We start from the raw sequence: 16,863 nt of genomic DNA, 5'->3' as shown, positions 1-16,863 counted from the left end.
AAGAAACAGTTCCTCACAGTCAAAATTAGATCACCATGGATTTTTTTTCTCCCATAAACAGTCACCAGAAAGTACAGCCTGTGTTTTCTTCTGCCTCTCCTTTTCTAGTACTAGAATACACTAAAATGCTGTGTGTGGTGTCCCTAAACCACTCTACATCCTGAGAATTCTTTACATTTACTTCACTCTATTTTATCTGCTCGCTGCTCCCTCCTCTCTCTCTCTCTCTCTCTCTCTCTCTCTCTCTCTCTCTCTCTCTCTCTCTCTCTCTCTCTCTCTCTCTCTTTCTCTCTCTCTCTCCCCCCCCCTGTGCCAATATGAGACTTGAACTTGGGGCACTATGTTCACATATGCGCTCTATCTCTTGAGCCAGCCATCAGTCATCAGTCTAACATTTTGCTGGGTAATTGGAGACAAGAGTTTCATAGATTGCTTTGTCAGGGCTGGCTTTGAACCACAAGTATCAGCTTCCTGAATAGCTAGGATTACTGGTATTCAGTTGCCCATGCCCTGCTTATTTCACTCCATTGTAGTGCAGGTAAGGAATGCTTGCTAACCCTATTTGTGACTAGCAAGACAAACCAGGAGGAAAGGTAGTAAAGACATTACTGAGGCGTGGGAGTGGAGGAAGAGAAGCCAAAACAAGTGGGTTTGGCCATAGGAAAACCAGATTTGAATCTCGGCCCTTTCGATTTTCCAGCCCTCTTACTCGGCAAGAGCTTGACTTTCTTGATCTGCAATTTCCTGTCCTGTGAAGTGGGTGTATATTTGTCACCAGTATTCTCGCTATTATTGCATCAGTTTACACAGGTGAGAGTGCCTAGCCCTCCGTGAACTAGGAGCTTTCTTGGCCAGGTTTATTGTCTAGGTATGGTAGTTCACATATCTAACCCCACCTACTCAGGAGATAGAGATGGAAGAATCACAGTTTGAGGCCAACCTGGGTTTTGGAAAAAAGTTAGCAAGACTCCATGTCAAGAAGAAGAAAGAGGACTGGGAATGTGGCCTAGAGGTAGAGTGCTTGCCTAGCATCAACAAAATGCTGGGTTTGATTCCTCAGTACCACATAAACAGTAAAAGCCAGAAGTAGCACTGTGGCTCAAATGGTAGGGCACTAGCCTTTAGCACCAAAGAAGCTCAAAGGATAGCATCCAGGCCCTGAGTTCAAGCCCAGGACTGGCAAAAGAAGGTAATGGTGGAAGAGGAGAAGGAGGAGGAGGAAAAGGAGGAGGAGGAAAAGGAGGAGGAGGAAAAGGAGGAGGAGGAGAAGGAGAAGGAGGAGGAGGAGGAGGAGGAGGAGGAGGAGGAGGAGGAGGAGGAGGAGGAGTTGGAGGAGGGAAGGGAGAAGATGAGAGGGAGAAGAGTAGGAGGACACGACAGGACAGGAAAAGAAATGACAGGCTGGGTGTAGTGATTCATACCTGCATTCTTAGCTGTATAGAAGGAAGTATGAGACCCTATCTGAAACATAACCAAAATGCGAAAAGGGCTAGGAAATGGCTCAAGTAGTAGAATGCCTGTCCAACATGCATAAGGCCCTGCATTCAAACAAGAAGGGAGGGAGGAAAGGAGGAGGGGAAGGAAGGAAGGGAGGGAGGGAGGGAGGGAGGGAAGGAGGGAGGGAGGGAGGGAGGGAGGGAAGGGAAAAAAGAAGAGGAAAGAAGAGAGAGAGAAAAGAAGAGAAAAGCTGTCATTTCTGTTGTATAGGAGAGATTGTTATCAGAGCCTGAAGGTCTGACGGTGACCAGGACATCCTGGACCCCAGGCCAGCTGAGTTTACAGTCACAGCTGAGAGTCTTACTCCCTTGTTCTTAAGCCAATGCTTTTGGACTTCAGCAATCACACAGCCCTTCCAGAAGTTTCTCTTTCCTTTTATTCACTGCTCCTCTTAAGAGAAACTTGGAGCAGAAGAAATGTCAGGAGTAACCCTATTATGCTCAGTCCTCACCCTTTATTACTCGAACCTATGGCTGTAGTGTGCTTATTTAAGCCATTAAGATATTTATGTGACCACCAGGTGACCACAAGCTTGGCAAATGACACATTTTCTCTCCCAGACTCCTAATGACAGATCCAGGTGAACCAGTCCAGTAGAGCATAGAGCTCAGCTTACAGTTGGTCCCTCTGTCTCTGCTAAGGCTTTTCTAGTAGGTGTTTGTATGTGGTGGGGGCAGCGTGGAAAAGTCTGGTACATGGCTAGTCATTACCAAGGACACATCTTGGCATAGAGGCCCTGATTCACTCCTGGTGAGGACAGAGCAGTTTGGAACACACAGATGTGGAAAGGAAAGGACATTCTGTTTCAGTGGATCTTATTTTTCTTACAGATTCCCGTCTGGCTGCCTTCAGCTTGTGGGCGGTGTCCTGAAATTCCACAGGTGACAGAACTGAGGCTCTGGGCTCCGTCTTCTAGGACCCTTGTTATCTCCACAGTGAGTTTTGGACTTTAACAGTTTTTGAGAGAAGAAAAAGAAAGAAAGAAAGAAAGAAAGAAAGAAAGAAAGAAAGAAAGAAAGAAAGAAAGAAAGAAAGAAAGACAGACAAGGGACAGTGGCTCTTTGTGTCTTTCAAAGGCAGCTTGTTTCTCTGGGCTGGCATGGCCTGCCAACAACATGCTGCCTTTCATGTGAGATTGTTTGACTGCCTGACACACCAACAGCACGGTGCCAGCCTTGGCACAGGGAGAGATGTGGTGTCCCTTGGATTGTGACCTTCTGGGGGTGACTGTCAACAATCCATCATCTCCTCTGTCTCCATGATGCAAATTTAGGGGAGCTCTTCCTGTCACATTCTTGTTTAGGGCCAACCCGCCTCTTAGCCAATGGTGGCCTTGACCTTAGAGGAATCCATTTCTAAGGACTTCTGTCACATTCCTCTGTGCAGATTCATGATCTCAAGTTGAGCACCAGTGACATTTTAATCTTTCGAGATAACATCCTTGTGGTGCCACCCAGCTGATCCTACATTAATAGACACTTGAGGACCAACTGTGCGCCTGCTCTGTTTGGTGCTAAGAACTGAGCAGGTGATCACCACGGGCTGCAATCTCGAACACAGTGATGCAGGGGACCACGGAGACCAAGGAAGGACTCTTGCACCCTGACCAGGGGAAGTGAGAGGACTTAGGTCTTATGACATAAGTGGAGATGATTGCCAGATGAATAGAAAAGCAAGGACAGTGAATGATGAGGAAGGGTTTGGGAAAATAATGAGAAAATCCTGTCCATCCACAGAACTGAAAACAATCAAGACTGACTGGAATGTTGGCTCTGTTTCGAGGAGGAAGGGTGAGACAGTGATTTCAAGTAGAGAGGGGATTTGAGAAGAAGCCTTGCATAACATTGGGAACTGGAAGACTCATTGAGGGCTGGTGCAATGAGTAAGAGCAAATAGAGAAGCAGAGTCAGGGAAGCAATGTTACATGGAAAGTAACACATCCAAGAAATAGTGCTGCCATACAAACACAAATTTCAGAAGGTATGAGCCTTCTAAGTAGTTGGGATTATGGTTTAAGCCACCATATCCCAACCCCTAATTCTTCACTTTTTCAAAAACCACATCCTATTGTTCAACAATCAGACAATTATTCTCCAAAATCAGAATATTACAGAACTACTGTGAGTCTCCTGGCTGCCAATTTTGATTCAAGTAGCTCAATTCCACTACTGTAGCATGAATTGTGTACTATGGTATGTATGAAATGAATTTAAGGACAAGTATCCCATAGCTTAAAAAAGAAGACATTAACAACTCAGATCTCAGAGGCTGAGATCTAAGGATTGTAGTTTGAAGCCAGCCTGGGCAAGAAAGTTTGTGAGATTTTACTTGTAATTTGCCACCCAAAATCTGAAAGTGAAGCTATAGCTCAAGTGGTAGAGCATTAGCAAAAAAGCTCAGGGACAGCACCAGGCCCTGAGTTAAATGCCTAGGATCTGCACAAAAAAATTAAAATAATAACAATAAGAGATTGAAATCTACTAAGATCATGTCTCAATATAGCTGATCAGAAAATGTCTTTGATCTCTTAAGTATGCATACAAAAAATAGATCATCCAACTGATAAAGCTTTGCCTCTAATTAACATTTGGACCATTTCATATGATTGTTTGTACCCTCTATTCAATCTAAACAGCTACACATAGTTTTTTTCCATATATTTTATTGTAATTCATAGAAGGGTTACATTATATTCACCAGATTACACAGTACATAGTTTTACATTTCAGTGTAAACATATTGGTTAGTAATACATTTTAAAGGTTTCTTTTACAATCTGCAACTACCTTCCGGTGATTAGTCATGATTCCCATGGGTATTTTTTTTTTCATGGAATAGTCCTTGGTCTATAACCAATTTTTTTTTTATCGAATGTGATGAGGTAGTGATCATACTTGTTCACAGATATTTGGTCTGTCTGTCACCAGAAATATGGTGGACTCAGATTCTATCTTATTGAAGTGAATGATGCCCATGTAACTTGCTTTGGACAATTAAATAAAACAAAGATATGTGTGATTCTACATTAGGCATCTCCTTTCCAGTATCAGGTTCCTCTTTTCTCCCTGTTAATTAGGGAAACACTAGTAACAAGACATTTTCTTGGCAGGACCATGCTGGAAAGGTTGTATACTGAAAAATGAACCTTTCATGTCTTAAGCACCTAAGATTCGGGATTTATATATAACTCAAATTTTATCTAATCCTTTCTACTAATGTACATTATTAGACATTTGTTTTCTTATACTTAAACCATAGATTTTCTTTGTTCTAATTTGTGTCATTGTTTCTACAGTAATAAATCTGGATTTGTTTTTTGTAGCTCCACTCTCTTTATTGGGTTGTTAATAAACCTCTCTTCCCTTTTTCCAGTGGGTTTTATTTTCTGTGAAATAATCACATTACAAAAAATTTCTCTTGAGTGACTATCAACAGTGGAGTAGTTGGGATACATACTTTTTTCATTATGCTTGGCAAGGAGGAAATCTACTCCTTCTTAGAAGCTCTCCACCCCTCAGCTGCATCGCATTACTGTCTACCTAAATGCACTCAACTAGCCAGAAAGCAAATGTTTCCCATTACACATGACATTTATCAGCGAGTCCCAAGAATAGGCTTCCTTCAAACTTGATCTAGTTTGGAAGTAACAGTTATGACTCACTACTGGATATCTAAGTACTTTCAAAGTGAAGAAGTACAAAGAATGATATGTTTGACCTTAACCTTGACCTGTCACATCTTTTAGATGTATTATTTTCCAGTAAGACACTACTTTTGGCTACCAGGATCATCAGACTTTCCTAAACAGTCTTGCTTTTGCTGCAGTACTTTATATTTGAAAGGGTTTTTGTTTTGTTTGCATGGTGGATTCATATTGTTTTTTAAGATTTGGCTATTTTAGATTGTTGTTCTTAATGTACTATGTTGTCTCTCATCTCCTTTGCTGTCCCTTGGGTATCTCATATTGTTACAGTATCTCACTTTGTTATCTGATATATTGAATTTATTTGTATTTGGTTATTTGAAATTCGATAGGGAAGGGGGGAAAACCAATACAGGTGGGAGGGTGGGGGGGGAGGGTAATGGGTACCAAGACATGTGAAAGGGTATCAATGTATGTGAATTAATGCACCTTCTATCTGGCAAATATCATGTAACCCTTTTATTAATTACAATAAAAAAGAAAGCCAAAAAAAAAGAATTGGCTATTTTATTTTGCATTGTCACTTATAAGTTGAATGATTTTGTTTAAAAATCTTGGAGTAGATACTAGGAATTCAGACTTCAATGCTGATTGAAACATAGGAAGTCCCCCAAAGTCCAAATTGGTTATTTTCCGAAGATTTATGATCTGTTCTTGGGTGACATTTCCCAGAAATTATCATTACTTCCCATTCTAGACACTAAAGCCTAGTTAACCGCTACTCAGGAGGCTGAGATCTGAGGATCACAGTGCGAAGCCAGCTCTAACAGGAAAGTCCATGAGACTCTTATCTCCAGTAAAACACTCAAAAGGCTGGAAGTGGCTCTGGGGCTTATATGGTAGAAAACTAGCCTTGAGCACAAAAAAGCTCAATGACAGTACCCAGGCCCTGAGTTCACACCCAAGGACAGAAAGGAAGAAGGAAGGAAAGAAGGAAGGAAGGAAGGAAGGAAGGAAGGAAGGAAGGAAGGAAGGAAGGAAGGAAGGAAGGAAGGAAGGAAATCTAATCACTACTTAGAATAATACCTGTTGAAACCATTCCTTTAACATCAAAAAATGGCAAATGTTGATTTGGAGAAAATATGTAATCTCTCAAAGTATCTTATAAAATGGAAAAAATTGAGGCAGCCCTAGAAACAGAGGATGGAGGATACCAAGGGACATAAAGTAGTCTCTTCAGGTAGCTGTGATGAGTTTCTTAGGATATCTGATCTTGCATCAGATGGGTAGCATAACCAAAAGGACATTACAAATCAGATAGGCAATCTTAATTTTATGCAATAGCTTAAAGAATACTTAAGATACATGTGGAAATAAATCATAATATAGTTAACTTAAGGCAGATGTTGGTAGCTCATCCCTCTAATAGCTACTCAGAATGCTGAGATCTGAAGATCATGGTTCAAAACCTGCCCAGGCAAGGAAGTCCATGAGACTTACCTCCAATTACCCACCAGAAAACCAGAAGTGATATGTGGCTCAAAGTGGCAGAGAGCTAGCTTTGAGCAAAAGAGCTCAGAGACAGAACCCAGGCTCTGAGTTCAAGCCCCTCAACCTACAACCAACAACAAACAACCAACAACAAAAAGTTAATTTATATGGGAGCTGCCATTCTGATTTTTCCAATTGTAAAGTATCAGTCTCAGCCTAATAGGGATATTAATCCAATAAGAAATTTCAGCATGGTGGTGCCCTATAAAACCCACTTCTGACCAGGGATATGTGAGCTCGAGACATATTCGTTTGCAGATGGAGAGTGCACAGCAACTATTTGTTTGTTGAGCATTGTAGTGCACTGGTGTCTCACCGACCTTGCCCAAAGCATTGAAACAGCAGGGTCTTGGTTTTCAGGCACAGTTTGCTCCATTTTGAAAGCTATAAAATGACGTCCATGGACAAAAGAGAGTAGTAATGAGGAAAATCCATAACCCAATATAGAATCTGTGTGATTTTGCTTTTGATCATAATGATTCACTACTATAAACTCAAGGAAAGGAGTTTCTTCCTTAACAAGAAAATGTTTTACAAAGGAAAGGGAGAATGGCATTGAAATATTTTCACTTATGACAGGATCTTTCTTTGTAGTTCAAGCTGATCTCAAACTCATGATTGTGCTGCCTCAGCTTTCTGAATGCTGGAATTTTAAATGTGCACTATCACACCCCACTTTCCTACTAGTTCTTGTTTTTCTTTTCTTTATTTTTGCCAGTCCTAGGGCTTGAACTCAGGGCCTGAGCACTGTCCTTGGGCTTTCTCAAGCCTAGAGCTCTATCCTTTGAGCCACAGCACCACTTCCAGCCTTTTCTGTATATGTGGTACCAAGGAATGAAACCAGGGTCTTTGTGCATGCTAGGCAAGCACTCTACCACTAGGCCAAACTCCCAGCCCTTCCCACTAGTTCTTGAAGAATCAAACTAGAGTCAATCATGAAGTTAAATGATCTCACTGTTACCACAAAATTGCTTAGAAAACAAATGGAGTTTTCTGTATGCTGTTGGCCTTAATCTTTTTGCTAAATTGAAGGGTAAGTGCCAAGCAGTTTGCTTTTTTTTTAATCTGGATAAAAGAAAAAAGAAAAGAATAAAAGGCACTGTATGACAATAAGTCTTATTTTTATTGTCTTTGCTATACTAATTTCCTTGTCATTTTGATGATTAAGGTATAATTTATCCCGTTATGGCTATATTATATTGAATTACTTGTGAACTCCATTCCAATTTAATATGTATATATCTCTACAGGCTGGTCTACTTGGTTAAATATAGGCATTTCTGGATACTAAGGGGAGAAAAAAATGTGTATAGGAACATTCCCCTGTCACTCATGGAACAGTTACTGTGGGAAGAGTCTACAATGCATTCCTTACATGACTTCTTTCATTTGGCTCAAAATATAGAGATAGGGGGACAGCATTTGATTATCATGTGTGAGGTGCTGGGTTCAATTCCCAACACACTCAAAAAAGAAAGTCATTAGAGATTTTATATCACTTACCCGAGTCCTTTGAGCTATAAAATGTTTTCTGTGAGGGGCTGGGAGTTTGGCCTACTGGTAGAGTGCTTGCCTAGCATGCACAAAGACCGGAGTTTGATTCCTGGTTTATCACATACATAGAAAAAGCTGGAAGTAGTATTGTGGCTCAAGTGGTAGAGCTCTAGCCTTGAAAAAACCCAAGGACAATGCTTTGACCCTAAGTTCAAGCCCTAGGATTGGCAAAAAAAAAAAAAGTCTACTGTGAAAAGGAGTAATAAAAGTTTGATCTTTTATCATCTGCTTAGAAATTAACCACTACACTTGTTTCAAATCAAATAAATCCATTCTTATTAGAAATTAGATGTCTGTGTCTGCTGGCTGTTGGCAGATTTTAGTTTTAGTGATATATGAATTCATTAATGGATATTAGGTACCACATAAACAGAAAAGGTTAGAAAGCTAGAAGTGGTACTGTGGCTCAAGTGGTAAAATGCTAGAGGGAAGCTCAGGCACAGTGCCCAGACCCTGAGTTCAAGCCATTGGTACCAAAAGAAGGGGAGAAAATCTATCTTGCCAGGTACTGGGGGCTTGTACCTATAATCCTATCTACTCAGACTGAGATCTGATGATCACCATTTAATGCCAGACCAGGCAGGAAAATCCATGAGACTTATCTGGTAGAGTGCTAGCCTTGAGGAAAAAAAAAAGTTCAGGGACAGAGCCCAGGCTCTGACACACACATGCCACAGGACCAGCACACACACACACACACACACACACACACACACACACACACACACACACACACACAGACCTATCTCCTCAGGTAAATATCATTGGTTTAAAGTGATCAGATTCACTACAATGATGATAAGACTCCTCTTTTGAGAGCTTCGGTTCCAAGGAGAAGACAGTGAATGAAACACTTTTTGGCTATGTCTCTGTATGAACGAGGGCAATTCAGACAACTGACTCCAGTGGCGCTTTTATACCTCATCTCCCTCTGATACCTGCTGTGTCAATCAATGCAGTAGCCAGCACACAAACTCAAGGCCCCTGCTTCTACTTGTATGGTTTCTATAATCCTTTGGCCCTCTAGATAAGAGATGCTGCTTGGGGTCAGGAATATTTGCATGCAGTTTCACTTACATGGGAAAGAACCATTGTCAAGAGTCAGCAAGGACATTTCTTTCAATGCTCTCCTCTCACTTTAATTAATATAAAATCTGGCTTTTATATTATATTCCTAAAGATTATATAAATTTAACCCCAATGAAAAATACCCCTAATCTGGTTCTACCTCAATTGTAAATGCATAGAAGAATCCACACAAGTCTGCTTAGAATTTAGAACCAATAAAATAAAATAGAAATCAGGCCAGTTTCAAATCAGCTGACCTTTGCTTTGCAAAAGTGTGTTTATTTTTTTCCATTCTCTTCATTGCTGCAAAAGTCCCAGGAACAGAACTGCAGAAAATCTATTCTACCAAACCCCAGTCACCAAGCTGTGATTAAATGGGTGTGAAGAGTAAAGCAGCCCAAGACTCCTAAAATGTCACATATTTGCAATTTGACCAAAATGGAACAGAGCCTGTAGCCTTCTCTCATTCCTTTCTGGCAAGAAAAGAGAGAGAATGTCTATGGGAATGCTGTTAAAATTGTCTTTGTTTTCTTCTGGAAAAAAATTGGCACCAATTTATAAAATCTTTTTTTTTTTTTGTAATCTTAGTGAAAGGTGTCACTCTACCCAGAGAACAATGCTTCTCCAACATGAACCAGCCTACCCCAAACTTTGGTGTTGGTGTTCTGCATTGAGGAGTAGACAACTGAGCATGCATGCTTGATTAGCTTCATTTCGAAGAGCTTTCTCTCAGAAGTGGCGCTGTGGCTCAAGGGGTAGGGTGGTAGCCTTGAGCTGAAGAGCTCAGGGACAACACCCAGGTGCAGAGTTCAAGACCCAGGATGAACAACAACAAAAAAGAGCTTTCTCTCCTAGAAGGTGGCTGCTCACCATTTGAGGTCCAAACACTAGGCCAGTAGTAATTGCAACTTCTCTGGGCTAAAACAATAGAAAGTATTCCAATGACCCTTAATTATGATGAAGTCAATTACTTATATGAAGACATTACCTAGACCCAAGATAAGACCACAGATACCAACAACTGACTCTATAATTAAGGCAGCCATAATCTGAATACGTTTCTCTGATTGTTTATTCTGAAAGTTTTGGGGGATGACAACAGCACATACTGACATATCTCAGCTCTTCATTTAAGACACAAATCAAGTCTATTAACTGAACTATTTCCAACAACTTGGCTCTTTCTCAAGGAAAGTAAATGTTATTCAATAAGACAGACTTCTCTGATCCTCTTTTGTACCCTCACTGCGAACTTGTACCTTTCTAGATAAGTATTTGGCAATTTGGGGACAATAAACATCCATTTCTAGGCCTTTGCACTAGTATAGTATAGTCATAAAGTGTTACTATTAAAAATATTAAGCTGAGTGCCAGTGGCTAATGCCTATAATCCTAGCTACTCAAGAGGCCGAGATCTGAGCATTGTACTTTAACACTAGCCCACTCAGGAAGTCTGTGAGACTCTATTTTTGCCAGTCCTGGGACTTGAACTCAGGACCTGGGGACTGTCCCTGAGCTTATTTTGCCCAAGGTAAGCACTCTACCAGTCACAGCGCCATTTCCAGTTTTTTCTGTGTATGTGGTACTGAGGAATTGAACCTGGGGCTTCATGTATGCCAGACAAGCACTTTATCACTAAGCCACATTCCCAGATGCTTAACTCCAATTAATCACCAAAAAATAAGTTAAAAGTAGACTGGTCACCCAAGCAGTAGAGTGCTAGCTATGAGAGGGAAAAAAAACAAACCCAAAACTCAAGTCCTGAGTTCAAGCCGAAACTCTAGTCCTGAGTTCAAGCCGTAGGACCAGCACAAAAGAAAAATTAATTTTTGCATGACTGACAAGAACAGTAAACTAGGGCAGAGAATGTGGCTTTGTGGTAGAGTGCTTTCCTGGCATGCATGAAGCCCTGTGTTTGATTCCTCAGTACCACATAAACACAAAAGGCCAGAAGTGTGGCTCAAGTGGTAAAGTGCTAGCCTTGAGCAAAACGAATCTCAGGGACAGAATTTAGGTCCTGAGTTCAAGCCCCAAGACTGGCAAAAACAAAAACAAGAACAGTCAACCACTAGTTAAAGTAAGTGAATACATGTGTGTCATATAATCAAGGATAGTTATTAATAATGTGGTTTAGAAACAAGTGCTTCTATCAGAACTTCAACCCACTGCTCACCTTTGTTCTGTAGTTTATTACCTGTGTCAGGGAGAAAAGAATACAGAGTGGGTGGGGACAAGTAATCCTGGCTTTGTTCACAGATGATCCGATGGTCTTTACAGAAAATCCTATGGAATTTATGAAGTACAATAGTCTAGGAGAAAAAAAAACAAGCACAGGCAGTGAGTTGATAGTCACAACTCTCAATATAATATAATGGAAAAAAAAGAAAATGCTTCCAGCAAATAACTCTGAACTATCAAGATAAGTATGCAAGAAAAGGTAACTTTGTGGTCTCAAACATGGTTCAAGTACTAGAACACCTATCTAGCAAGTACAAGCCCAATGCTGGGTTAAAACAGTTAAATCTGTGGCCTCCAGAAACAAACACAAAATTCATTAGACTTTGATTGTAAATCTAAACAAAAAACTGGAACTAAATATTTATAAGAAAACATAGGGCCATGGCTAAGCTCTAAGTTATTTGAATCCACATTTATCAAAAAAGAAACCAAGCCAAGCACCAGTGGCTCACATTTATAATCCTAGATACTCAGGAGGCTGAAATCTGAGGATCATTGTTCAAAGCCAGCCCAGACTGACTTATCTCCAAAAAGCCATAAGTAGAGATACGGCTCAAATGATAAAGCATCAGCCTTGACCAACAACAACAACAAAAAACTAAGGAGAGTGCCCAGACCCAGAGTTCAAGTCCCAGAACCAGCACACATACACACTCACATACACACACACACACACACACACACACACACACACACACACACATACACACACACACAGAGACAGAGACAGAGAAAGGAATCCAAATTTAGAATAGGTAGCAATAAATAAGACTGAGATATACATATAAAAATTAGCCTATTATTATTCACATATAAATAAGTATACCAACATGTTTCTATATAGTACATATATTGCAAATTTAACAAATACACATACAAAAATATTTGTAAAACAACGGTGCCTACAATAATATAGAGAAAGCAATCTACAAGTAAATATTAAAAGCAAGTAACACTTTTTTGTTGGTGCTGTCCTAGGACTTGAACTCAGAGCTTGGGCATTGTTGCTGAGCTTTTTTCGCACCAGGCTAGCACTGTAATATTTGAGCCGCAGCTCTACTTCTGGCTTTTTGGTAGTTAATTGGAGGTGAATCTCATAAACTTTCCTGCCCAGGCTGGCTTTAAACCTCGGTCCTCAGGTCTCAGCCTCCTGAGTAGCAATGATTACAGGCTTAGGGCCGTGACACACAGACAGTCACTTATTTTTTAAAGCAGGCAAAAGCCTGGCACAAACTCTTAACAAAGGAGATCTAGGGCTAGCAAGTAAACTCATGCAATGATGAGCACATTGTTAATTATCAAGGAAATGCAACTTCAGACCACAAGGATATAGCATTCATACCCATAAACATGATTCAGATGTAAGAGGGCAACAACATCAAATGTTGGGAGGGCATAAATCTAGTACTAGGAATGTAAAATATATATTCCAGGTTGGGGAAAATGTAGGATTTTTTTTAAAGCCAAGCAAATGTATACTCTTTGATTCAGCGATCTTTCTTCTAGGTTTCCATGAAAAATAAAGGATTTCCATGAAATATTTCTCCAGAAAATTCTTGGCTTTATTTATAATATCTCCAAACTGGACAACCAAATGTCTATTGACAATTTGGATGGATAAACAAATTATGGTAATTCATACAATGGAATACTATTCAGTGATGTAAAAAAAATAACCACAACAATCACATTGATTAAGCTCCAAACAGTATATTAAGGGAACAAAGTTATTGTTGTGGTTTGAAAATGAAATGTCTCCCAAAAGGTTTTGGTGTTGAAAGCTCAGTCCCCAGCTGGAGGTGCTATTGAGGTGACTAGGGCAGAGTGACTCATGCTGTAAGCTCAGCCACTTGGGAGGTGAAGACAGCTAGATCATAGTTCAAGACCAGCCTGCATGAAAAATATATGTGTTAGTGAGTTCCTATCTCAAAGAACAGGTCTGAAGTAATGATACACCCTTGTAATCCCAACACTTTGAGAAGCAAAGACAGTAGGATTGTGAGTTCAAGGCTAGCCTTGGCTACAGAGCAAGACCTTATCTCAAACACACACACACACACACACACACACACACACACACACACACACACGGGCACATTCAAAACAGTAGCGAAAAATGTTAAATATTAACCTCTTCAGATTATAGATAATTGACAGTTTGTATATATTATTTATAAGTTATAAACAAGTAATATTTAAACTTTAGAAGTAAGCTTAAAATTTCTACTTTGTGAAACATTTCTACTCATACTTAAAATGCAGCTGTTTTTAAAATTATATAATATCCAATACATAAGTAGTTGTAGAAAGAGGTTTCAGTTCAACATGTCAGTTTATAAGAATCAGGGGGTCTTGGTCAGCGTGATCCTTTCTGCCGTACTCCCCCATCTCCCTCAACCCCACCTAGCCCTTCAATTTGGTTGCATTTACACCTATGTATTATGGCTATATTTACCCACTTAAAAAAAAAACCTATACATTTCTGAGCCTTGGTTTATTTATCTTTTTTTTTTTTTTGGTGAATCCCTGGGGCTTATACTCAGGGCCCGGGGAATTTTCATTGAGGTTTCTCAAAGCTAGCACTCTTACCACTTGAGCCACAGCACCACTTTTGGCTTTTTCTGTGTAAGTGGTACCAGGGACTCAAACTCAGGATTTTGTGCAGGCTAGGCAAGCATTCTATCACTAAGCCACACTCCCAGCCCCTGAGCCTTTATTTAATCTAAGTCTTAAAAGTGCTAAGAAGCTAGGAATGTGGCTCACTAAGCTACATTCCTAGGCAAGTAGAGCACTTGCCTAGCATGTATCACGTCCTGAGTTCGATTCCTCAGTAACACATACACACATACACACACATACACACACACACACACACACACACATACACACACACACACGTACTAAGAAACACAAAAACATGCTGAACCATCTGTACAGATTCTGGGAAAGTATCAAACATGGGTAGAACATCAGATGAGAATGAATGGATTCAAGACTGAAACCAAATTCCACACAACAAACATTACAAATTACAAGAGAGGCAAAAGTAACAGATGAAAGACGTCAAGGAGCCAAGGAGCCTGGCCTACAGCTCAGGAAGCTCGCCTTGCATCTGTGCACCCTGCAATGGCCTTGGGTCCTGTTCTCATACCACGCATACCTCTCATTCCATCGGGCACAAATATGCCTTTCATATCTGAGGAGGGAGAGAAGGCTAGTCCTATAAGCTCAGCTCTTGCTGTGCCCATCCCCTTGGACAGCGACAGACAGTCGAATAGACGTTGCTTATGTTTTCCAAAACCTTGATTTCTTTCCAGATAACTCTGCCTTATTCCCTGAAACAGTACTCACTGGTCTCACTTGTGCTATCTTTCAGGACAACATTTTACCATGTGTTTTTACAAGAATACATCATTTGAGAAATAAGATGCATTTGTCTATTTTATCCTTATCAAAATATGGTAGAATGTTGAGTATCCTGAAGGCAACAGATATTTAATTGTGGTTTGCTTTATGTTTATTTCCTCCGTGCTCTAAGCTCCAGAAGAGCTTAGAGTTCGTGTACCAGTTCTGGAGTTTCCTGCAGAGCTGTGAGAATGCCTAGACTTGAACAACTAGTTACTTTATTGAAGTTCATTGAACTGTCCTTTACTTTTTTTGTTCGGTCTCTCTAGGGGCTCTCCCAGGTACAAGTTCCCTTTTCTACCTGCTCTAGTCTCTTGTAGAATTCATTCCTGCATCTCTTACTAACTTTCTACTGGTCTAAGGACTTCAATTGCTAAATAGATAAATTGTTTCCTACCCACTGCAGAGTCCTGTTTTCTCTCCGTTTTCCTCCAAAAGAAAGAGCAATAAATAAAACAGAGCAAACAAGAGCTGTGTCAACATAGCAAAACACCTGCAGGACAGCAATTCCAAGCTGACAGAGACTTATGCAACCATTAAATGGCTTATCCTGGACCCAACAGTAAGATCTTCATGACAGCAACTCTTTCCTTGCCATTCAAAGTTATGACCCTTGGATCTCGTAGAAAAATTGAGTATAATACTGTACTGTTCCTTCCAGAAATGACAGTAAATATGGGATTGGAGTCAGTAATAGACCGATATTGTATGTCAGTTATTACATATGGAAGAAAATGGCAATAATAGCAGCAACAGAAATACCATATATATATGACATTATATATGACATATATGGTATCCTATACATAGATACCATGTATATCATGTATCATATATCATATATCATATATATGTATCGTGTGTACATAATTTGCTATTTGCCAAGCAATTCTTCATATAGTAATTCTCCCAATTCCTACTTTTATACATACAAATTTAGAAGTGACAACAATTTCCTTCATGATAAAGATGAACAAAGATACTGAGCAATGGGAATATTTATTCAGTCACCAAATCATGTTCCTCTTTGCCATTTCTGCCTTTAAGCATCAAATTCCACCTATAACCTGGTTAAGGCAGAGAGCCCTCTGCTTTATTCAATTCACCTATACAAGTGTTAGCCTCACCCAAAAACACTCACATAGATATACTCAGGATAATATCTGAGCAAACATTTGTATACCTCACCACCCATTCAAATCAGCAGGTACAATTGTCACCTTAGAAATCTAATGAATATATTCATTTTTCATGCACTCTGAAGTTTCCAAGTACAACTAGTGATATAAGAAGTCAAAAGTAGAACCTTACTAATCAAAAACACCCTGAAAACTGATGACTGATCTAGCAACATTTTAACCTGATCTCAAACATTAGATCTAAGAATGGAATTCAGTTTTCCCATCAGTGTGCAGTACAAAGCCAGAGCAGTCTCCCCTATCTGTTGATAAAGTATAACTAGCTTTCAACTTACTCAAGAATGAGTGGCTGGCTGTAGCTCAGTGGTAGAGCTCACTAGCATGCCTGAGGCTCTGGGTTTAATCCCTAGCCCCACAAAAGATTACAAACAATAAAATTAAAATAAAAAATAAGATCTCAACAAAATGGAGAAGAAAGGCCAAAGAGGAATGTTAATGAGAGCAGAGAATGATAGTTTGCTTGTTTATTTGTCTGTTTTTAAGGATGATGGGAAAAGAAAAGTGGAGCAAATAAGGACGTCAAACAAGAAAAAGCAAACCAGGAGCCCGTGGCTCACACCTCTACTCCTAATTACTCAGAAGGCTGAGATCTGAGGATTGTAGTTTGATGTCAGCACAGACAGGGAAGTCTGACTCTTCAATAAACTACTCAAAAAAGCCAGAGGTAGCATCGCACTGTGGCTCAAGTGGTAGAGCACTTTCCTTGAG

This window comes from Megascapheus bottae, chromosome 26 (genome assembly GCF_031878675.1).
Source record: "Megascapheus bottae isolate mThoBot1 chromosome 26, mThoBot2.hap1, whole genome shotgun sequence".
In the NCBI taxonomy this organism is placed as follows: domain Eukaryota; kingdom Metazoa; phylum Chordata; class Mammalia; order Rodentia; family Geomyidae; genus Megascapheus; species Megascapheus bottae.
The sequence above is the reverse complement of the archived record's forward strand: the minus strand, read 5'-3'. Positions refer to the sequence as shown.